The 23,455-nt window shown below is 38.4% G+C and overlaps 1 protein-coding gene across 22 annotated transcripts in view; it reads left to right on the forward strand.

Annotated features, from left to right (window-relative positions):
• Nucleotides 1–23,455, forward strand: part of SIPA1L1 (signal induced proliferation associated 1 like 1) — a 501,925-nt gene that overhangs the window by 285,057 nt on the left and 193,413 nt on the right. For 21 of the 22 annotated variants that reach the window (XM_033435869.2, XM_033435578.2, XM_033435768.2 and 18 more), the window contains one exon: nucleotides 16,383–16,444. The exons of the other annotated variant lie outside the window; for it this stretch is intronic. The gene's annotated coding sequence lies outside the window, so the exon portion shown is untranslated. The remainder of the gene's footprint in view (nucleotides 1–16,382; nucleotides 16,445–23,455) is intronic. 22 annotated transcript variants of the gene reach the window in all.

Raw genomic sequence — 23,455 nt, forward strand, 5'->3', positions numbered from 1 at the left:
ATAGATTATATCTTTGATGACAAATTTAAATACATAGCTTATGATTTTTCCAAATTGTTACAATTGGTTTGGTTTGAGGGTAGTTACAAGGTTCGTGGGACACACTTCACTCTAACCTCGGCTGGGTCAGCTTAGCACATGGTGTCATCAGAGCTCATTGCTATCAGAAGATTGCAGATACAGCTCAGAGCATTTTGCACATATGAGTGTTTTATTTTATTTTTAATCCTGTTGCATTGATTTAAAAACATGGTTTTTTGGGGGGCGAGCGGTGGAAAGTTATACTGTTCTAATATATATTTTTAAATGAATTGCTGGTCTAGTTGGTATAAGTTCTTAGGAGCAATCTCACATGTCTCAGTAGCTGACTAGCAAAATAACATTTTTTTCAGTCTTTAAATACTTAAAGAAAAAAATTGGAAAATCACAATGTAGATGGTGCCTTCGCAGGTATATTCAATAGACCTTGGGAATTCAAGCACCCTCTTCTTTAAAAAACTAAATGAGACCTATGGTTTTGTTAGTTTAATCTAGTGTTTGCCATGGGCTCAATGTTGTGTTCAAAGCTATAGGAAGTTATGCTGTTATCTCTTGGAGGACTTAATTGTCTGTATCTTGGAAACATTCAACAGTTCTGAACACAAAACTGTGGAAAGCTTTAAATGACTATTAAGGGGTATTGACCCAGCCTTCAGTGAGCTTGGTATCTAGTTTTTAAAAATTTAGTTTATCACTAATCTTTTTCTGAAAAAGTATTCAGGGATATTGTTCCCTTGACTTTTTCCACACTGATGCATTTAGCATCAGAGTTGACTGATATTACTGCAAACAAAGGCATATTTTGTTTTCCTATTCATTCTACTGTTGGAATTTGGGTTTGCAGTTTTCTGTGGTTGTGAATAATTGTATTTGTCTCTGAGTGACAGTTCTGGAGACCATAAACTCAGGAGTGAAATTGCTGGCTGGTAGGGTATCCTCATGCTGGACAGTTTTCAAAGTGGTTGTTTCAGTGTATGACTCCCACCGGAGTCTGAATGTTTCCATTGCTCTTCATCTTTGCCACACACTTGACATTGTCTGACTTCTTACATTTAGTCAACGTGATAGGTGTGTAAAGGTGCTTTTTATTTGTAATCCCCTAATTACTAAAGAAACAAAGCATCATTTCATGTATTTAAGGAGCTTTTGTATTTCCTTTTATAATTTTTGTCCACTTTTCTGTTGGATTGTCTGTCTTTCTTACAAATTTATGAGAGATATATTCTAGATAATTATATTTTGCTGGTTATGTGTTTTCTAATTTGTGGTTTTTCCTTTTTTCTTTTTTTTAACATCTTTATTAGAGTATAATTGCTTTACAATGGTGTGTTAGTTTCTGCTTTATAACATGGTGAATCAGCTATACATATACATATATCCCCATATCTCCTCCCTCTTGCGTCTCCCTCCCACCCTACCTATCCCACCCCTCTAGGTGGTCACAAAGCACCAAGGTGATCTCCCTGTGTTATGCGGCTGCTTCCCACTAGCTATCGATTTTACATTTGGTGTAGTGTATATATGTCAGTGTTACTCTCTTACTTCGTCCTAGCTTACCCTTCCCCCTCCCCGTGTCCTTAAGTCCATTCTCTACATCTGCGTCTTTATTCCTCTCCCGCCCCTAGGTTCTTCAGAACGATTTTTTTTTAGATTCCATATACATGTGTTAGCATACAGTATTTGTTTTTCTCTTTCTGACTTACTTCACTCTGTATGACAGTCTCTAGGTCCATCCACCTCACTGCAGATAGCTCAATTTCATTTCTTTTTATGGCTGAGTAATATTCCATTGGATATATGTGCCACATATTCTTTATCCATTAATCTGTCATTGGCTATTTAGGTTGCTTCCTGGATTTTGTATATAGGGCTGCAGTGAACATTGTGGTACATGACTCTTAGTGAACAAAAGTTCTTTATTTTAATACAGAACAAATTTATTATTTTTCTTTATGGTTTTTCTTTCTTATGTTGTTAATTTATTCTGAGGCCATAAAATCTACTTCTTTTGTCTACTAAAAGTTTTATAATATTGCCTTTTCCATACAAGTCTTCAGTTAAATTGGAAATGAATTTAATATAAAAAGTGGAATAGGGGGCTTCCCTGGTGGCGCAGTGGTTGAGAGTCTGCCTGCCGATGCAGGGACACGGGTTCGTGCCCCGGTTCGGGAAGATCCCACATGCCACGGAGCGGCTGGGCCCATGAGCCATGGCTGCTGGGCCTGCGTGTCCGGAGCCTGTGCTCCGAAACGGGAGAGGCCACAACAGTGAGAGGCCCGCGTACCGCAAAAAAGAAAAAGAGAAAAAAGTGGAATAGGGATTCAATTTAATTTTTCTCCCACGTGAATAAACATATGTGCAAGTACCACTATTAAATAATTCAACCTTTCTGTGTTAATCTACATTTACAGCTATGTTGTAATTGATCGTTGGTAGGGCAAGTCCCTCACTACTGTCTTCTTATGGAGTATCTTGATTCTTCTTGGGCCTTTGACTTTTCATGTAAACTTTATATATAATCACTTTATTGAGTTCCTTGAAAAATCCTGTGGATATAGATGTAGATGTGTGTGTATGTATATATGTATAAGCACATATATACATCTGTCACTCGGTATCTGTGGGGGATTGGTTCCAGGACCCTTGCAGATATAAAATCTGAGGATGTTCAAGTCCTTTATGTAAAAATGGCATAATATTTGCATATAACCTTTGCACATCCTTCCTTATATTTTAAATAATCTCTAGATTACTTATAATACCTAATGCGATATAAATGCTATTTAAATAGTTGTAAATAACATGTAAATGCTATGTAAATATTTACCAGTGGATGGCAAATTCACATTTTGCTTTTTGGAACTTTGTGGAATTCTGCGCGCCCCCCCCCCCCCCCGATATTTTCCGTCCATGTTTGGTTGAATCTGTGGATGTGGAACCCATGGATATGGAGGGCCCACTGTATTCCCTAGCTCTTTCACTAAGAGTGCCTGAGGGTAGCCCCCAATAACCATAAACACGTCTAGCACCTGGATCTTGAATTCTTTCTTTCTTTTAATTGAAGTATGATTAATATACAGTTATTATAATTGTTTCATGTGTACAACATAGTGACATTTACATACTTTATGAATGATAAAGTTCACCATGATAAGTTACCATCTGTCACCATTTAAAGTTATTACAGTATTATTGACTATATTCCCTATTCTGTACATTGCATCCCCATGACTGACTTATCTTATAAGTGGCATTTGTGCTTCTTGATCCCCTTCACTGATTTTTCCCATCTTCCCATCCCGCATCCTCTCTGGCAACCACCAGTGTGTGTCTGTATCTGTGAATCTGTGTCTATTTTGTTTCGTTTGTTCATTTATTTATTTTTTTACATTCTACATATAAGTGAAATAATACGGTATTTGTCTTTCTCTGGCTGACTTATTTCACTTTGCATAATACCCTCTAGGTCTATCCATGTTGTTGCAAGTGGCAAGGTTTCATTCTTTATGGCTGATTAATATTCCGTTGTGTGTGTGTGTGTGTGTGTGTGTGTGTGTGTGTGTGTGTGTGTATACCACTTCTTCTTTATCCATTCGTCTATTGATGGACAGATGCTTTGGTTGCTTCTGTATTTTGGCTATTGTAAATAATGCTGCAGTAAACATAGGGGTGTATATATCTTTTCAAATTAGTACTTTTGTTTTCTTCAGGTAAATACCCAGAAGTGGAATTGCTGACTCATGTGATAGTTCTGTTTTTAATTTTTTGAGGACCCTCCATATTGTTTTCCATAGTGGCTGCACCAATTTACATTTCCACCAACAGTGAATGAGGGTTTCTTTTTCTCCACATTCTTGCCAACACTTGTTATTTGTTATCTTTTCAACAATAGCCATTCTGACAGGTGTGGGGTGCTATCTCATTGTAATTTCATCTTTTCATGTGTCTGTTGGCCATTTGTATGTCTTCTTTGGAAAAATGTCTGTTCAGGTCCGCTGACCATTTTTAATTGGATTGTTTGTTTTTTGATATTGGGTTATATGAATTCTCTCTATATTCTGGATATTAACCCCTTATCGGATATATGATTTGCTAATATCTTCTCTCATTCAGTTGTTGCTGATTTCATTCACTGCAAAAGCTTTTCAGTTTGATGTAGTACATTTGTTTATTTTTGCTTTTGTTGCCCTTGCCCGAGGAGACAGATCCAAAAAAAATATCGTGAACACTGATGTAAAAGGGCTGACTGCCCATGCTTTCTTATAGGAGTTTTATGGTTTCAGGTCTTACATTCAAATCTTTAATCCATTTTGAGTTTATTTTCGTATATGGTATAATAGGGTGATCCAGACTCATTCTTTTGCATGTCCAGTTTTCTCAATATCATTTATTGAAGCAAGGCTGTCTTTTCCCCATGTGTATTCTTGCCTTTTTGTCATAGATTTATTGATCATATGTGTATGGGTTTACTTCTGGGCTCTCTCTTCTGTTCCATTGATCTATGTTGTCTTATTTTATGCTAATATCTTACTGTTTTGATTACTGTAGCTTTGTATTATAGTTTGAAATCAGAGAGCATGATACCTCCAGCTTTGTTCTTCTTTCTCAAGGTCACTTTGACTAATTGGGGTCTCTTATGGTTCCATACAAATTTTAGGATTATTTGTTCCAATTCTGTGAAAAATGCTATTGATATTTTGATAGGGATTGCATTGAATCTGTATGTTGCTTTTGGTAGTTTGGACATTTTTTCTAATACTGATTGTAATACATTTTTTCAGTACTAGCTCTTTCATTCTATGAGAACAGTATATCGTTCTGTTTATTTGTGACATCTTTAATTTCTTTCATCAATATCTTATAGTTTTCAGACTATAGGTCTTTCACTTCCTTGATTAAATTTATTCCAAGTTATTTTATTCTTTTTGGTGCAATTGTAAATGGGATTGTTTTCTTAATTTCTCTTTCTGATAGTTTGTTATTAGTCTATAGAAATGCAAGAGATTTCTACATATTAATTTTGTATCCTGCAATTTGCTGAATTCATTTATTCCAATAGTTTTTGGTGGAGTTTTTAGGGTTTCCTATATATAGTATCATGCCATCTGCAAATAGTGACAGTTTTACTTCTTCCTTTATGAATTGGTTGGCTTTTATTTCTTTTTCTTATCTAATTGCCGTAGCTGCGACTTCCAATACTTTGTTGAATAAAAGTGGTGAGAGTGGGCATTCTTGTCTTGTTCCTGATTTTAGAGGAAGCGTTTCAGCTTTTCACTGTTGAGTAGGATGTTAGCTGTGAGTTTGTCATATATAGCCTTTGTTATATTAAAGTGTGTTCACTCTGTACCTACTTTGTTGAGAGCTTTTATTATAAATGGGTGTTGAATTTTGTGAAAATGACTTTTTCTGCATCTACTGAGATGATCATATGATTTTTATCCTTTGTTTTGTTAATGTGGTGTATGATGTTGATTGATTTGTGGATGTTGAACCATTTTTGCATCCCTGGAATAAATACCACTTGATCATAGGGTATGATCCTTTTAATGTATTGTTGAATTTGCTTTGCTAATGTTTTGTTGAACGTTTTTACATCCTGTTCATCAAGGGTATTGTGTAATTTTTTTTTTTTTTTTTTTTTTGCAGTGTCTTTGTCTGGTTTTGGTATCAGGCTAATGCTCATCTTGTAGAATGAGATTGGAAGCTTGCCTTCCTCCTCAATTTTTGGAAAAGTTTGAGAAGGACAGGTTTTAACTCTTCTTTAAATGTTTGGTAGAATTCACCTGTGAAGCCATGGGCTTCTATTTATTGGGAGTTTTTAAAATTACTGATTCAATCTCATTGCTAGTAAATTGTTCTATTCAGGTTTTCTATTTCTTCCTCGTTTTTGGAAGATTGTAGTTTTAAAAATTTTATCCATTTCCTCTCAGTTTTCTAATTTGATGGTGTATAATTGTTTATAGTAGTCTCTTATGATACTTTGTATTTTTGTGGTATTAGTTGTAACATCTTTTTCCTTTCTGATTTTATTTATTTGGGGCCTTTCTCTTTTTTTCTTGATGAGTCTGATTAAAGGCTTGGCAATTTTTTATATTTTCCAGGATTCAGCTCTTGCTTTCATTGATCTTTTCTGTTGTTTTTTGGTCTCTATTTTATTTATTTCCACTCTGATCTTTATTATTTCCTTCATTTTACAAACTTTGGGCTTTGTTATTTTTTTCCTAGGTCATTTAGGTGTAAGGTTAGATTGTTTATTTGAGACATTTTTCTTGTTTCTTTAGGTAGGCCTATATCACTGTAAACTTCCCTCTTAGAACTGCTTTTGCAGTGTCCCATAGATTTTGGAAGTTTAAACACAACCTTCCAACCTTTCATTTGTTTCAGGGTATTTTCTTATTTCTTCATTGCCCCATTGATTGTTTAGTAGCATGTTGTTTAGTCGCCATGTGTTTGTGTCTTTTCCTGTTTTTTTCTTGTAGTTTATTTCTAGTTTCCCACTGTTGTGGTTGGAAAGGATGCTTGATATGATTTCACTCTTCTTAAATTTATTGAGACTTCTTTTGTGACCTTTTTCAGATTCTTTTCCCATATAGGTTATTATAAAATGTCTTTCATATATTTTAATTTCTAGTTATGGCCTTTCTTTTCTTCTTAAATAAGTCTCTTTAACATTTCTTATAAGGCATATTAAGTGCCTTAGCTTGTGCTTATCTGAGAAACTTTTTGTCTGTCCTTGAGTTCTGAATGATAACTTTGTCAGGTAGAGTATTCTTTGTTGTACTTTCCTTTCAGGACTTTGAATATATCATGCCGCTTTGTTCTGGCTTGTAAAGTTTCTGCTGAAAAATCAGCTGATAGTCTTACAGGGATTCCCTTATATATAACTAGTTGCTTTTTTCTTGCTGCCTTTAAAATTCTCTCTTTATCTTTAACTTTTGACATTTGAATTATAATGTGTCTTGGTGTTGGTCTATTTAGGTTCATCTTTTTGAGAACTCTCTTTGCTTCTCAGACTTTGATGTCCTTTGCCAGGTTAGGGAGGTTTTCAGCCATTACTTCTTCAGATAAGTTTTTTGTACGTTTCTCTCTTTCTTCTGCTTCTGGGACCTATATAATATGAAAGTTAATATGTTTGATGTTGTCCCAGAGAGCCTTTAAACTATCCTCATTTAAAAAAATTCTTTTCTCTTCTTACTCTTCCATTTGGGTGATTTCTACTACCCTCTTTTCCAGATCACTGATTCATTGTTCTGCATCATCTAATCTGCTGTTGATTTCATCTAGTGTAGTTTCATTTCAGTTACTGTATTCTTCAGCTCTGATTGGTTCTTTTTTATATTTTCTATCTCTTTGTTGAAGTTCTTAACTGTGTTCATACATTCTTCTCCCGAGTTCAGTGAGCATTTTTATGACCACTTCCTTGAACTCTTTATCAGATAGGTATCTCCGTTTCATTTAGTTCATTTTCTGAGGTTTATTTTGTTCTTTTGATTGGAACATATTCTTCTGTCTCCTCATTTTGCCTAACTGCAGCATTTTTTTTTTTTTAATGTATTAGGTAGATCAGCTGTGTCTCCTCATCTTGAAGGAGTGGTCTTATGTAGAGGGTTACCTGTGTGACCCAGATGAGCAATCCCTCCTGGTCACCAGAGCCGGGTGCCCCAGAAGACTCCCTCATGTGGGGTGCACGCACCCTCCTTTTGTGGTGGTCCTCCAGTTCTTGCAGATGCGCTGTTGGCCTCCAGGCTGGCTTGTTATAGGCTTGGCTCTGACTGCTGCAATTGTGCTGGTGGGCAGGGCTGGCCTCCAGGGGTAGGAGCCACTTTGTTGGGGAGGGGTGGCGATTTGGACCAAGGCCACGCACCAGTGTAGAGGGACAGGATCTGCTTTGGGGGGTTCCCATCCCGACAGAGGCCGCCTGTCGGTGTGGTGGGAGAAGAGCTACTTTGGGAGGGTGCTGGCTGGAGCAGGTCCACAGGGGTAAGCTGGGGCTGGGTGAGTGGCGCTAGTAAGATACCTGGCAGATGTCACAAACAGCATCCAGCAGTGCCAGGCCAGCTTGGTAGAGGGAGGATAAAATAATTTTATTTTTAAATGGCACCCACCAGAACTTCATTCTGGGAGGAAGTTCCAACACATCCCTGCCCCTTTGGCACTTGCCATAACATCGGTCATTGAATCTCCTTTATGTACGGCCCAGATGCTTTTCAAACTGCTACCTCTGCACTGGGACTTAGAGTGAGTGAGTTTGTGCACAGGCCCTTTTCTCATAGCCCTCCAGCTTTCCTGGACATGACCCTGCTGGCTTTCAAACCCAGACATTGTGGGGGCTCATCTCACTGGTCCAGGGCCCCCCTGCTCTTTAGGGAGGACTTCCATATTAGTGATATCCCCTCTTGCTTGTGGGTTGTCACACTGGGGGTGTGGATTCTGACTAGACTGTGTCTCTGCCCCTCCTGCCCATCTTGATGTGTTTTTTTCTTAATTTCCTTAGTTGTAGATGAGCTATTCTGCTAGTCTTCAGGTGGTTCTCAGAGAAAGTTGTTCTGTATGTCGTTGTAGTTTTGATGTGTCCATGGGAGGAGGTGAGCTCAGGATCTTCCTACTCTGCCATCTTGATGCCACCTTGGATCTTGATTTCTGAACACCACTCTCTAATAAAAGGAACCAGGGCTCCTTGGAGAAATGTTAAGAAAGTACAAAATGAGACTGAAACATCTAGTTTTAGAAAGTAAGGGAGTGCTCCCAAAATGATGAGGTCATGTCAAAATGACCTAGAAGCCATCTTGAAGGGGTTTCCACTGGCCCAATCTGGGGCTGATTGGTAATAATGGATTATAAGAAACCATAATAATAATATATTATAACCCACTGAATACTTGGATGAATAATATAAATGTAAGAATGAATGGATTGATTAATTGAAATCTTGATGAGGAACAGTATATGTACATAGCTTCAAAGTACCTCCCTAAGAAATACTTACTAACTACCAAGAGGAAAAGTGTAAGTAGCTCTACAGTGGAGAAGACTAGCAGATACCACCTTAATCAGTTCATCAATGTGAACATCATCAGTAATAATACAAATGAAAATTGTATGCCACCTGGTGGGTTGCAATGAGAAGAACACAGAGTTTTCTTCTGTAATATTCCTGCCAGTATCTTTGCTCATCATTCATTCTGCTTTTAAATAAATTTGTGCTGAACTGTGACATACATACAGAAAGGTGACAAATCATATGTGGACAGATCAATAAATTTCAAAAATTGAACTTGTCTATGTAACCAGCACTCAGATCAAGAAATTGAACAGTCTGTCACTCTAAAAGCACCTGTTCTGACTTCAAATTATAATCATTGATGATTAATTTTGCCTGGTTTTGTACTTTATATAAAAGGAATCATATAGCATGTATTTTTGTATATGGCTTCTTTCTCTCAGCATTATATATTCATGTTGTTGCAGGTAGCAAATATTTTCTTCTTTTTCTAACTGCAGCGTTCCATTATATGAATTCATCAGTTATTTTTTCTTTCTGTTATGGATACACACTGGAGTTGTTTTCAGTTTTGGGCTGTTATGAATGGCACTGCTGTGAACATCCTTGTTCATGTCTTTTGCCACACATGTGTCTGTTTATGTTGGCTATATACCTAGGAATTGAATTGCAGAGTTATAATGTATGCATACATTCATCTTTAGTAGATACCGCCAAATGGTTTTTCAGCTGGGCAGTTAACACTCCTACCAAAGGTATAAGGGAAGTGCTGTTTGCTCCACATCCTTGTCAACATGGCTTTTAATTTTAGCTATTCCAGTGGGTATGTAGTGGTACCACACTGGGGATTTTAACTTGTGTATCTCTGATGACTAATGAAATTGAGCATCTTTCATCTCTTTGTTGTCTTTTGTGAGGTCATCATTCACTCTTGCCTTTCAGATCTTCTATCCGGTATCATTTTACTTCTGTGCAAAGGTCATTTCCTTTATAATTTAGTGTGTCAGCTGATGGTAAACTCTCGGTTTTGTTTGGCTGAAAATGTTTATTGTTCTAGAAGGAATCGTCTTTAGTTATAGAATTCCAGGTTGATTGTTATCTCTGTTAGGTCACTGAAGATAGTAGTCCTTTTCTGGGCTCCATTGTTGCTGTTGAGAAATCAAGAGTCATCGTAATTGGTGTTCATTTGTAGGTGATTCTCTTTTCTCTTTGCTGCTCTTAAGATTGCTTTTTATTTAGTGTTCTGCAGTTTTACTCTGATGCCCCTCAGTATTGCTCTTCCCCCTGCTTGTTGTTTGTTGGCCTTTCTGGATTCAAGGAGTGGTGTCATTTACAGTATTGATTCTCTCCATTATCTTTCTCTAGTATTCCTCTTAGGCGAATGTTAGACCTATTCACTCTACCATCCGTGTCTCTTAATGTCACCTTTATGGTTGCATCTCTCTATTTGGGAAGCATTCTAGATGGTTTTTTTTAGATCTGTCTTCCAGTTCCTGTTCCATTATTCATCTGTGTCCAAATGTAATTTATTCACCTAATGAATTTTTTTTTTAAATGTAGAGATCTTTTTTTAAAATATTTATTTATTTGGTTGTGCCGGGTCTTAGTTCTGGCTCGTGAGCTCCTTAGTTGTGGCATGTGAACTCTTAGTTGTGGCATGCATGTGGGATCTAGTTCCCTGACCAAGGATCGAACCTGGGCCCCCTGCTTTGGGAGCGCAGAGTCTTATCCACTGCATCACCAGGGAAGTCCCATTAATTTTTTCTAAACTTCTATTATCATATTTTTAGTTCTAAAATTCTATTCAGTTCTTTTTTCAGTTCTGTTTAGTTATTTACAATATTCTATTTGTTCATTACTTGCAAGCTTCTCATTTATACATTTATGTATATATATATATATATATATATATATATATACCTTAAAAAAAAAAACTATTAGCTTTAATATTTGGCACAGAGAGAAGAGGGCCTGAAGCCAGGTTTTAGATTAAGATGATTGTAACTCACAGTCTCTCATGTCTTCCTTCTTTTCTTTTATCTCTCTTTCTTTCTTTCTTTCTTTTATTTTTTACTTTTCATTTTGAAATACTTTTAGACTTAAAAAAAAAAAGTCGCAAAAATAGGTCAATTTCTACATACCCTTCACCAACCTTCCCAAAATGCTAATGTCTTATATAACTATAGTAAACTTATCAAAATCAGGAAATTCACGTTCATACAGTAATGTTAATTGAGCTACAGACCTTATTCATATTTTATCACCTATCTCACTAATATTTATGTCTGGACCATGATCCAGTCTAGGATCCAACATTGCATTTAGTTGTTTTATTTCCTTTGTCTTCTTTAATCTGTGCTGTTTGTCAAACGGTGGTTTTTCTATTTCCATCATTCTTCTCTACACTTATTAATTGAAATTCTCTTACAAGAAAGAGCTTGGCCTTCTTGCCCATTTATTTGTGTATTCAGTTACTTAATTTTTATCGATATGGACTCATGGGTATCCTATAAATTAAAATGTATTAATATAATTTTTTAATTTTTTTGCTCAGATTTGACCCCTTCAGGTTAGTTCCAGTCCTTTTGATAAATCCATATCTTTTTTGAGCACTCCTTACTTTGTTGTACCACAAAATGTTCTAGGTTCATCTGGTACTTTCCCTTTCCTAGCTTTGCAGCCAGACATTTCTCTAAGTAGTCCTGGTTCCCCTTATTGGAGGATGGTGTTTAGAAGCCAGTATTTGGGTGCTACATGTGCTCATTGCTACAGGGGTATCATTGCTCCTAGTCTTTGTCAGAGGACAGAGCTACACATACCTGCCTCTACCAATATCTATTATCTACTGAAATATATATTAAAAACCATGATATCTCTGATTCCAGTCTGGTACCATACAGTTCATTCTGGTCTTTCACATTCCTTTCTTTGTTTTTTCTCTAGTCTCAGAGTATATAGTCAAGATACTGGCTTCCAAAGCGGTTAGGTTAGTTCTTTTCTTCTGTACTCAGTTAAGTGTGGTTACTTGTACCTTTGTAATGCAGTTCCCTTATTACTGAATGTGTTTCATTTTGAGTTACCTTCACATACTGTTTGATTTTGATTGTTTACCTTTTTATTTTGTTTAACAGTACTGTGGTTATAAATGTCAAAACTATGCAAGAAGATATATCTGGAGACCTATCACTCCCCCTCTATTCTTTGTATTCCATTCTCATTCCCCCAGTTCCCACCTGAATGGTTCCATAATGCCTGTAGGATAAAATTTGAACCTAGTATAATTGACAAGTCCCTCCATCATCTCAGTCTTAGCTTGTCCTTATACACCATGTTCTGGAAGCCTCAGATTTCCTCTTATTCCTCAAGCATGAGTGGCTCATTCATGCCTCCGTGCCTTTGCATATTCTCTCCCTCTGCCTGGAATAATGCTCTGTTCCTTTTCTTGTCTTGCCCATCTTTAATCATTCAAAACCCATTTTAGGGCTTCCCTGGTGGCGCAATGGTTGAGAGTCCGCCTGCCGATGCAGGGGACATGGGTTCGTGCCCCGGTCCGGGAAGATCCCACATACCGCGGAGCGGCTGGGCCCGTGAGCCATGGCCGCTGAGCCTGTGCGTCTGGAGCCTGTGCTCCGCAACGGGAGAGGCCACAGCGGTGGGAGGCCCGCGTACAGCAAAAAAAAAAAAAAAAAAAAACCCATTTCAACTCTTACCTACTAGGTAAAGACTTCCTTTCCTCACCCATCTCTCCTCATTTGCATTTCACTCCTCCATTTAGTAATTCTCTTCTGTTAATTCATAGCTCTGTAGCACTTGTAAATATCGTGTAACTTTTGTGACATTTGATTTAAATTATTGATGCATAGGCTTTTCATTTTCTCTATAACTGTGAGCTTCTTAAAGACAGGAACTTTGTCCTTGGATTTCTAGCATCTAGTTCAGTTTCTTGCACTTATCAGTTATACAGTGAATACAGTATAGTGAGTGGATGTCAGTTCTTTTCACTTTTTCTTTACTCTTTCTCTCTTTATTTCACTCATGATATAAGCCCATATTAATAGAATGTGATGCCCATGATCTTGTTTGGCATTTTTGTATTTTCTGCCTCTCCTCATATATTTGGGCACAACCTTGGTAATTTAATGGCTTCCTGTGATCCCTGGGAAGTCACAATATCTAATTAAATTTTCAGACACAGTATAGAGGGTTGAGGTGAAACCAGGGTATAGAAATTGTTTAAAATATGCAGACCTAAAAAGTCAAGACTATATTATCTGTCCGATTTGCCTTTTCATTGGAAAAGTTGAAGCTTGCTGCCCGTTTAACCTGTTAGATTGGAAGAAGTTGTTGCACTGGAAACAAAATCCCTTCAACGGTCTTTCAGGAGCACTAGTCAGCTTTTAAAATGTCATTATTATTGTCCAAAAGACAAGTTTAGTAACCTTCCACATTGTGTTTCTAAGCTGCTTACTTTACTTTGTATTCTGTATAGATTATTCAGCAGATTATGTTAAAATGTAGGGGCTTATTTCCACCAGTCTCTTCATGCACCATCTGTTACTTCCCTCTCTCCCTCTGTATTACATTCTCTTCCTGCCTGTGTGTTCTATTTAATCATAGCTCATTCCAAAGTCCTACCTGCTACTCAGCACAGAGGTTTAGTTGTAATGTAGACGTCACACTAAGCAAAGGGGCGGGGGTGTTGTTTCTGGACCGCGCTTAGCAAGGGTGCAGAGCTGCAGCTACTGCATCGAGTGTCTGATGTCCGGGGCTAGTGAGCTTTGAGAAATCATTCACTTATCTTACTGGCCCATATTCTTTATTTATAAAAATTGAAAATATATCACTTTTTTATTCAAGTGTTACACATATAGAGACAAATGTGTCATAAAGGAGCACTTTGATGAATTTTCCTAATTGAGTATAACCGGAAAACCACCATTCAAACCAGGGAACCCAGTATTACTAGCCTGCCAGAATTCTTCCTTCCCCCCAGGCTTTACTGCCCCCTCTAAAAGATAACTACTATCCTGATTTACATCGTTTTACCTCCTTTTGAACTTTATAAAATAAAATCATATGATACATTCTGTCATGTGTCTGGCTTCTTTGTCTCGACATTAAGTTTGTGAGATTCATCTGTGTTGTTGAATCATTTATGGTTCATTTATGTTCATGACTGTGTAGTATGCAAACTGCCTGTTTTTGTAAATAAAGTTTTATTGGAGCACAGCCACACCCATTCATTTACATATTGTCTGTGGTTAGTTTTGCACTCCAGTGGCAGAGTTGAGTAGTTGTAACAGGGCACAGAGACCGTTTGGCCTGCAAACCCTAAAATATTTACTGTCTGGTCCTTTGCAGAAAAAATTGATTGACCCCCTGCTGTGTAGTGTTCATTATATGAATATTCCACAGTTTATTTGTTACTGAGTCTTGGCTATTGCAATTAATGCTTCGTTAAATATATGTGTCTTTAGGACCTGTGTATATGCATTCCTAGAAGGTATTTCCCCAGGAGTGGAATTGCTAGGCCACAGTTTATGTTCTGCTTTATTAGATATTGCCGAGCAGTTTTCCAGTTCACACTCCCACAGCAGCACATGAGAGTTGAATTGCTCCACATCCTAAGACCTGGTATTGTCAGATATTTGCATATGAGCCATTTGGATGAGCATGTAATTTGATCTCATTTGTGGTTTGTAATTTGTATTTCCATGGTAATGAATGACGTTGAGCACCTTTTCATGTGCTTGTTGGCCATTTTTCATATCCTGTTTGGGTGACCTGTCTTTTTCTTGTTTTGTCGGAGTTTGTTATATTCTAATGAGTCCTTTGCTGGATTTATATATTGCAAATATATCTTCTTTTCTGAGACTTGCACTTCTATTTTAATAGTGCTTTTGTTTTTTTTTATTTTTATGAACATGAAGGGGATCAGAATATGCCACCCCAAAATATGCCACTTTGGCATGAAAATTATTTTGGACTGAAGGAAGTCTAAAAACATCAGACACAGGAAGAGCTTTTTGCCCTCCCCCTTTCTTCCAGAAAGCTGGGCATAAATTTCCATTTGTAAATTTTCCATTTGTAAATTTCCATTTGTAAAGCAGGGCATAAATTTGGGGTGTAAGCAGGGCACCCCATCTGCCATACCAGGAAGAAGAGAATGACACTTGAGTCTGTGTAACAAATCTTACTCAATAATTCTTATCTCCCATACATTTCCTAGTCACCTTCCCACAATTTCTCATCCTTAGGAGCCTAACCCCCTTTTTTCCTTTGTTTAGTCACTTCTCCACTATTTATTGCCCTTTTGTTAGAATGGCGTATGAGCCCCTGGATCTAACTGCCACTTTAGGTTCTCATTGTTCCATGGCATCTCCATGCATGTAAAAACATTAACATCAATAGAGAAACATATGCCTCTTCTCTTATTAATTTGTCTTCGTCAGTTGAATTTGCAAGTCCCCAGGAATTGAATACAAGAGGGTAGAGGAAAAGTTTTTTCTTCTTCTGAAGACCATAACTAATGCCAACAACATGGCTGAATCTTACATACACTGAGGAAAGTGAAGTTAGACATGATATTCGTAGATTGATGGCCGGTTACTATCCTCAGCCTTGCCAAGGCACACCATCCCCAGGAAACACCAAGCAGCCATGGTTAGAGTTTTATGTTTTTAAACTCCTTCTGAATTAAGAGTGTGACTTGCCATATTGTTATTTGTCCTGAGGTCTGGATAGGGACAGACCTTTCTCTTTTGAATATTAAAAGACATTCCAGTGTCTTAGAGTCCCCAGTTCTTTGGCTGTGTTTCTTTAGCATTTCAGGGTATGCTGAATATTCAAAGGTTTTATTAAAATGCAGAGTCAAATATTTGAATCAGATACGTGCATTTTTTTCTGGGGACTGTTTCCTCAGATCTCTGAGTTTAGGAATTTAGAAATTGAAGCTGATTTATCTAGCTTTAAGTTGCGTTGAACTCAGTAGGTTGGATGTGTGTTGTAGAGGTTAGATGACATGGGTTTTGAGGTCCGTTTAATAATTGCTTTTGTTTCCGTTTTATAAATAGCAGTCCAGGGCAATTTTCCTTGCTTAAAATGTATTTTCTTTGTTTGTTTGGTGGTGGTCAGATCTACAAAAGATGCAGATAATTATAACTTGAAGATAGAAGAATTTTTATACTGCAGATATTTTTCTCATTTTTAATTTAAGTTCAGCTGCTTACTTTAAAAAGACTGGTTTATTTCTTTCAGGGAAAAAAATAAGACTTGTCAAAGTTATGCAACTGTTTTTAATGAAATGTCTTCTCTACTTAACTATTTTTATTCTTTTTTTCAGGTTATACATTGTTAATGTGGTTGCTATTATCTGAATTTCTGTAGCTATGGCACAAGAATATAGTAAGTACTATACCATACTTCCTATGACCTACGTGCTTTATAAAGTGTTAATTTTCTGTCTTTAAATTTCTCATTGGAGCAGTGGAGGTGTAGGAACAAAGTTTTTAAAAATCTGCTTTTCTCGGGAGTTCCTGGCAGTCCAGTGGTTAGGACTCAGCATTTTCACTGCCGTGGACTTGTGTTCAATCCCTGGTTGGGAAACTAAGGTCCTGTAAGGAGCGCGGTGCAGCCAAAAAAAATCTGCTTTTCTCAAAGGAAGTAATTAATTTGGTCATCTTAGTTTTGCATCTCTAGCTTTATATATGTACAAATATATCACGATTATGATTTATTTAATCTTCTGATAAACACAGAATGGCTCAGGCCTTTCCCTGTAAATGCTAGTGAGTAGACATTAGGATTGAATCCATGTTATGCATCTCATCTACCCCACCACCACAAGCCCCCCCCTCCCCCCCGCCATGTTATGGGGTTGAGGAGCTGACCACAGCTCCAGGGTGGGCCCTGGTGAGGGGCAGTCCCATCCCTGCTGTGTCCACGCATGATTAACTCATCGGGGAGGAGGTATCAGCCAGTGGTGGGCATTCACTGGCCAGCGGCCTGGCTTCAAGAATGGTTCTCTAATCCTGCTCTAGCCAAGGAGACTCCAAAGTAAGTTTGCCGGGAGCTTCTGGCAGAAGTCTTCTCATACTTCAAACAGAGCTACCGGAAGAGCCTGCCTCTGCCTCTCTTCTTCTGGATGTTGTTTTGTGCTGGTGTGAGGTCTGGTGTGGCTCCAGGCCAAGCAGGAAGTCACACAGAGTGGAGGACAGAGGAACCAGCCTTGAAGGCAGTTTCTCCTCCAGAAGTCCAAGCATGTGAGCCAGTAACATTTCCTTTCTGTTTAAGCCAGTTTGAGTTGGGAGCCAAAAGACCCTAGGTGATTCACTTCATCTCCATTTGTTTTTAGTACTCCATTCGTTTCTCCCTGGGGAATGTGGGAGCAGTTGCAAAGGGAGGCAAACTCATACTGTTAAACTAACCTGACAGGATGTGTTGCTGTGGAGGGCACCCTCTTCATTCTGAACAATTCACAGGCAGTGATTTCATATTCAAAGACATGAGAATGAAATACATTGCTTTCGGATTCTGTCTTTCCTTTCCCTGGAGGTTTTGCCTTTTAATCAACCCACTTGGGCTGTGAACGCTGAAAAGGGTCTTAGACTGCTGACCTGAAAACCATCCCCTTCTGTAGGTATATATTTAACAGTGTGGAGCTGTCCCTTGTGTTTTCTTAGAACAGTCTATACCAGACTTCCAATTCCTTGTTTGCTTTTGTTCTTCAAAAATTACTGTGAGTACTCAAATACAGAAACTGCATAAGGGATGATATAACAGATATTTATTATGTGTCCTGCTACAACAGTCTAGACAAATAGAATGTTTACCAATTCTATGGAACAGTTAAAAACCTACGGCCATCCTCCCTCATAACAGTATCCTTTCTCCGCCTCTGAGGAACCTCTTTCCTGGTTTTGATCTCTGTTCTTCTCATGCATTTGTTTGTGCTTTTACTACATACGTGTAGGATGGTTTTTGTATGCTTTTTCACTTCAGGTAAACGTAGATACTGTGCGTGTATTTGTTGTTTAAGATCACAAAGAATTTGAGAAGAAATTCAGGATCACAGAAAGAAGCTATGAATGTGTTCTCAGATACTTGTCCGAAGATCTGTCACTAGGCATCTTGGTGATCCGTAATGAAATGGGTTAGATTTTCAGTGGCTGATGAGTTTCATCAACACGCTTATCTTCTGGAGTCTGGTGCTTGGTCTGCTGCTGAGTTCACACCCGCGCCTGCACTCCTGTGGAGGTTTGGCATGTACAGGACCTACTGTGTCATCAGTGAGCTTTTCAGAGTGTGTTGGTTACTTTTTCATATAAATAGCTCCATTCATCGTGTGGTCATAATGCATGCTTTTGGCAAACTTGGGTAAAACTATGCATTCTTCTGCACTCTGACCGTTAGCCATCATACTGACAAAGTTGCCTCATGTGCTTCCTAAATTTGTTTCCGCCTTGTGGCAGCAGTAATAGAGGAGGCATCCACTCCTATGAACAGATTATGAAGCACGGTACTTTGAATTGTAGTATCTCATTATTTCCTTTTGTGCCCCAGCCTGAGTCTTGGAGACGATTTTGTAGCATCCTTGTCTGAAACATTTCTTAGGTCATTTAACTTCTGCATTCAAAACACCCATTCTTTGCCGTTTGAGGAGTCGTCTCCCCTGGTTCTTGTTTGGAATGTTGCCTCCACAGACTGAATAGTCATTTCCACTCAGAGATCATTAATCCTCTCAACTTGGGAGCGTAATTACAGATAAAATGTCAGAGAAAGATTTATGACAATCAGAAGAGGATTTCCTTTTTTTTTTCAGGGTGTTATTTTTCGCTTAAATTTTTTTTTTAAATTTTGTTTATTTATGGCTGTGTTGGGTCTTCGTTGCTGCACGCGGGCTTTCTCTAGTTGCGGCGAGTGGGGGCTACTCTTCGTTGTGGTGCGCGGGTTTCTTATTGCGGTGGTTTCTCTTGTTGCGGAGCACAGGCTCTAGGCGCATGGGCTTCAGTAGTTGTGGCGCACCGGCTTAGTTGCTCTGCGGCATGTGGGATCTTCCTGGACCAGGGCTCGAACCTGTGTCCCCTGCCTTGGCGGGCGGATTCTTAACCACTGCGCCACCAGGGAAGTCCCCTCGCTTAAATGTTTAACATGTGAAAAAAACAGTAAACCCAAAAGGTTTTTTCCCCTTAATTCATATAGATTGTATCCACACTACAGACTCAATAACATCTTTTGTAGAAATCCAGTTTTAGGTTTTGGTGCTTTGTGCATGCATTTTTCTGTTGTTAAAAAAATGAATCCTTCTTTTAATTTTATTTAAATGTAACTGTCTTTAGCTTTTTTCCTTCATTGTGGGCCCAGGATCATAAATTAAATGTTGCCAATGCTAGAAGTTAACCATCAAATGGAAACACCCAATCAATGAGGCCCCTATGAAAAGAGCTAGTAAACCTTTTGCATTGGGAGAGATGACCAGACTTCAAATGGAATGCCATTTGTACAGCAGGCCAAATATAGACAAGAAATGCAAGATATTTAAGCTATAATCCTGTAATGAATTTTATTTCCATATTCTTGTTTCAAAAACTTTAGTGTTGTTTTTTAAGGGAAAAAGACTACTGACGTTTTTCTTTGAAAGATCAATTCAGTGAACTGATATTTTTATTTCTTGTGGAAGGATGTCTTCTCATTTATTTCCTATGTAAAGGGATCTGTAGACTTGGCTTATTTTTATGCCTCAAAATGAAATGGTGCCCTTTGGGGGATGCTCCACTGGGCTGAGGGAACTTCTAGACAGTGACCCAGATCTGTAATTAGGTCTTGCTTTCCGCACCCTTGTTGACTTGAAATCACTAGCCATAGACCATTTAGTCTGGGGAAGCAATACATGAATCATCTAAATTGGTGCAAATTATCCAGAATGCTACTAAATGTTTTCCACTCTTTATTCTGATTGAAGGAACTAGAAAGGGAGACTTGTTCTTTGAGTTTGAAGATGGGTATGTACCCATTTGTGAAAGCAAATTTCTTCCCTAGATAGAGTGAAAAGCAGTGGAACATTTGACATTTGTAAGCAATTTGGGTTTTGCAGGTCTGTTTTAGAACATTCCTCCGGGCTTTCTAGCCTTTCCTTTGTGAAGGGGTAGTAGTGGTTGCCTGTCTTCAGCTCCAGTTTGGTCTCCCCCAGGGGCTGTCTTGCTGCCGAGAGTCTCAGCTTAACTCCTGCAGCATGGTTGACGCAGGAGGGAATCCTGGAAGTTTATATTGTGTGCGTTTTGCATCTTCTAACTTGAACCACTCATCAGTGTCTCTCATATTTTAGGATGGAATTTGATATCCTTTTCTTCTCTGACTTATTGACACCTGTCAGTTACCTGGCAATGAAGTGGGTGAAAGTCTTTTTTTGGTCTTCACTGAATCATAAGTTCGCTTTGTTCCAATTTATTTTAGTACAAAACATTAAAATAATCATATTCATTCTAAAGTGGAGGACATTTGTAAGTCATTTGGGGATAAAGATAAAATGAAGACTTTTCTTAGATAGAAAGTAAGCCTTTTAATGAGGTTTTTTGTTTTTTGTTTTCCTACGGGTTTTCTCTGATGGTGCCTTAGGGAATCTTGCCCAGCACTTAACATCTTATTGTTTCTGCTCTAAAGAGAAAAAGACAAGCAGACTTAGCCAGTCAGTAGCCAAAAGACCAGATTTTCAACTTGTAATGTGAGTTGACTTTTTAATACGTGGATAAATCTTTGTTTTCACATTGGAATATCTGTGAGTGGGCCTCTCAGAGGAATGCATCTTTTGACAGGAAGTAGAAGAAAGCCATAGCCCGCTGTGTAATTTTGTGTTTTGCAGGCGTGACTGCTGTTTTGCGTCTGTGGGTGTATGTGCACAAGCACGTGAGTTGGGTTGTCATTGTTGGTCTGGGTCATTGCTATTTGTTATATACCGTCATGTTCATTTTGGAAAATCAGGTGTTCAAATTATAAAATTATGGTTAGCACATCTGAATTAAGTTGAAAGATTTTAGAATGAATTTCTAAGAAACTGATTGATAAAGTATTTCATGTCAGTGAACACCCTTGATAAAATTCCTTATTACACGGTTAGTTAAGCTCTTTTCCCTGATATAAATCTTAGAGACCTTCATATTAGCAATTTAGACTGTGTTTAAAAAGGTGCCTGTTTATGAAGAACTTTGATCCTGTTTGTGTAAGGACTTGTTTAATACCTCTCACTTAATCTCTTTTTGCAATTAGGAGCCAAGAGACCGTGCTTCAGTACCAAATACAAATCACGAAAACTTATGGCCCTCAGTTTGCATATTGTGTAAATAATTGGGTCATTAGCCAACACCTAAACAGACTGGGCGTGAAAAGTTTAAGTCTAGTGGGAATTTAACATCACTTTATGGCTTCTAGATTACATTGTGTGAATTATTTCTTCCATGGCAGTCAATACCTCTCGTCAGTGGGTGCAGTGACAGGCCAGGTCAAGAATTCCAAAGTTCTTAAGGAGTGTAGAAATATCTGGAGTTTTATGCTTGATGATATCTTATCCCCTCAGTAGCAGATGCCTTCTAACTTTGTGGAAATGAAATCTCAATTTTCTAAATGAATGCTAATCCCTGGCGAAAGCTTCCCACCCTCTTTGTTTTTTGTTTTTTTTTTTAAATTTTCTTCTCAAGTCAATTAAATAGAATTAGTCTGATCTGTACCGGTAGGTACCCGCTCTGTACTCTGGAAGACTCTGCTAAACAGTGTGTGAAGACAGACCAGCTGTCTCTACTTCTGTCTGAATATTTGGCCCCATCTTGAAAATTTGATGGTATTCCCATTTTATTACTGCATGGTGGCCTCATTTATAAAAATAATAAATTTATTTTATTTATGTAGTTTTGGCTGCATTGGGTCTTCGTTGCTGTGTGTGGGCTTTCTCTAGTTGCGGCGAGTGGGGGCTACTCTTCGTTGCAGTGCGCGGGCTTCTCATTGCTGTGGCTTCTCTTGTTGCGGAGCATGGGTGCTAGGCGCGTGGGCTTCAGTACCCGTGGTGCACAGCCTCAGTAGTTGTGGTGCACGGGCTTAGTTGCTCCGCGGCATGTGGGATCTTCCCGGACCAGGGCTCGAACCTGTGTCCCCTGCCTTGGCAGGCGGATTCTTAACCACTGTGCCACCAGGGAAGCCCAGTGTCCTCATTTTAAAGATGAAGACATCAGTGTGCATCTATTCACTCTGCAAATGCGTGGAGCTTGTTGGTTATAAAGATTCAAGCCAAGGCCCAGCATTCATTGTGGCTAAAATTCTGTTCTTTTATTGTATTTTGCTAATCATTTGGAGTAATATCCATTTGGTTGTATTTGTTTGAAGTATCCAGAAAACCTCCGGAAAACACTCCGTTCCTCCTAAATTTAAAAAATAACTTTTCCAAAAACAATACATACCTACGAAAATGTGGAAAGTACAGCCAAACATAAAATGAAGATGAAAATGAAAAGCATCTGTGATTTTACCACCCAGAAGTAGCTGTGGTTAACATGAGCTAATAATGTGTTCTCACAGAACACAGAGCGCACCATTAAAAGGGTGGTGCAGGGGGACCCACACCAGTTATTAAGGAAGGACTAACCTGGGTGGTGGCACCCAGAAATTCTTAAATACCTATATATGGAATGTGTTAAACATAATATCATCTGAACTTCAAGTATTTATATCAAGAGGTTGTTGACATTTCATCATAGGATAAAGAGGGAGCCTTTTTAAAGGGAAGCTGGGCTCTGGCCTATTCTGGTTAGCTTTTGTTTTTAACCATTTTAGGGAGAGATTTTTGGTGTAGGGTATATTTCTCTATGTAGACCTGTGGTTTTGTTTTGTTTGTTTTTAAGTGAGGGAGTCTTATAAAGTAAGCCGTTACATAGGAAGAGGAATACTATATCTTTAAAAGAAATGTCTCCGTTCCCCTGTTAGAAAGATAGGAGAAAAAAGGCAAGTGACCGAAGGCTGCATTCGGTAATTCTCCAAGGGTAGTTGAATTCAGGGTCCCTCCTGGACTTGTTTTTGATATGGTGTATCTGTCCCCTGCCTCATTCTGTCTGATGTACCCTTCCTCTCTGCTCCCTCCCCTGTCCCGTAACTTAAACAATGCAACATTGCAAAGCACAGGGAACTCTGCTCTGACTCACATCTCCATTATCCCACTTCATGCTTCAGTTTACAGTAAGTCCGGTTATTGTCTGGTTTTCAAATCATCACACCACAAGGAAGCAACAGACATCTCCCTGGATCTGAAACTATTTGCCCTTTGTGGTGTTTTGATTGTTTCTGAGGATTTGTTTGCTGGCCTCTTTCTCTGAGGCTCAAAATAACTTGGTATGTATGCCACAGCCCTCTTAGCTTCCAGAGGGCTTCTTTTAAGTG

The sequence above is a fragment of the Orcinus orca genome, chromosome 2 (genome assembly GCF_937001465.1).
Source record: "Orcinus orca chromosome 2, mOrcOrc1.1, whole genome shotgun sequence".
NCBI classification, from domain to species: domain Eukaryota; kingdom Metazoa; phylum Chordata; class Mammalia; order Artiodactyla; family Delphinidae; genus Orcinus; species Orcinus orca.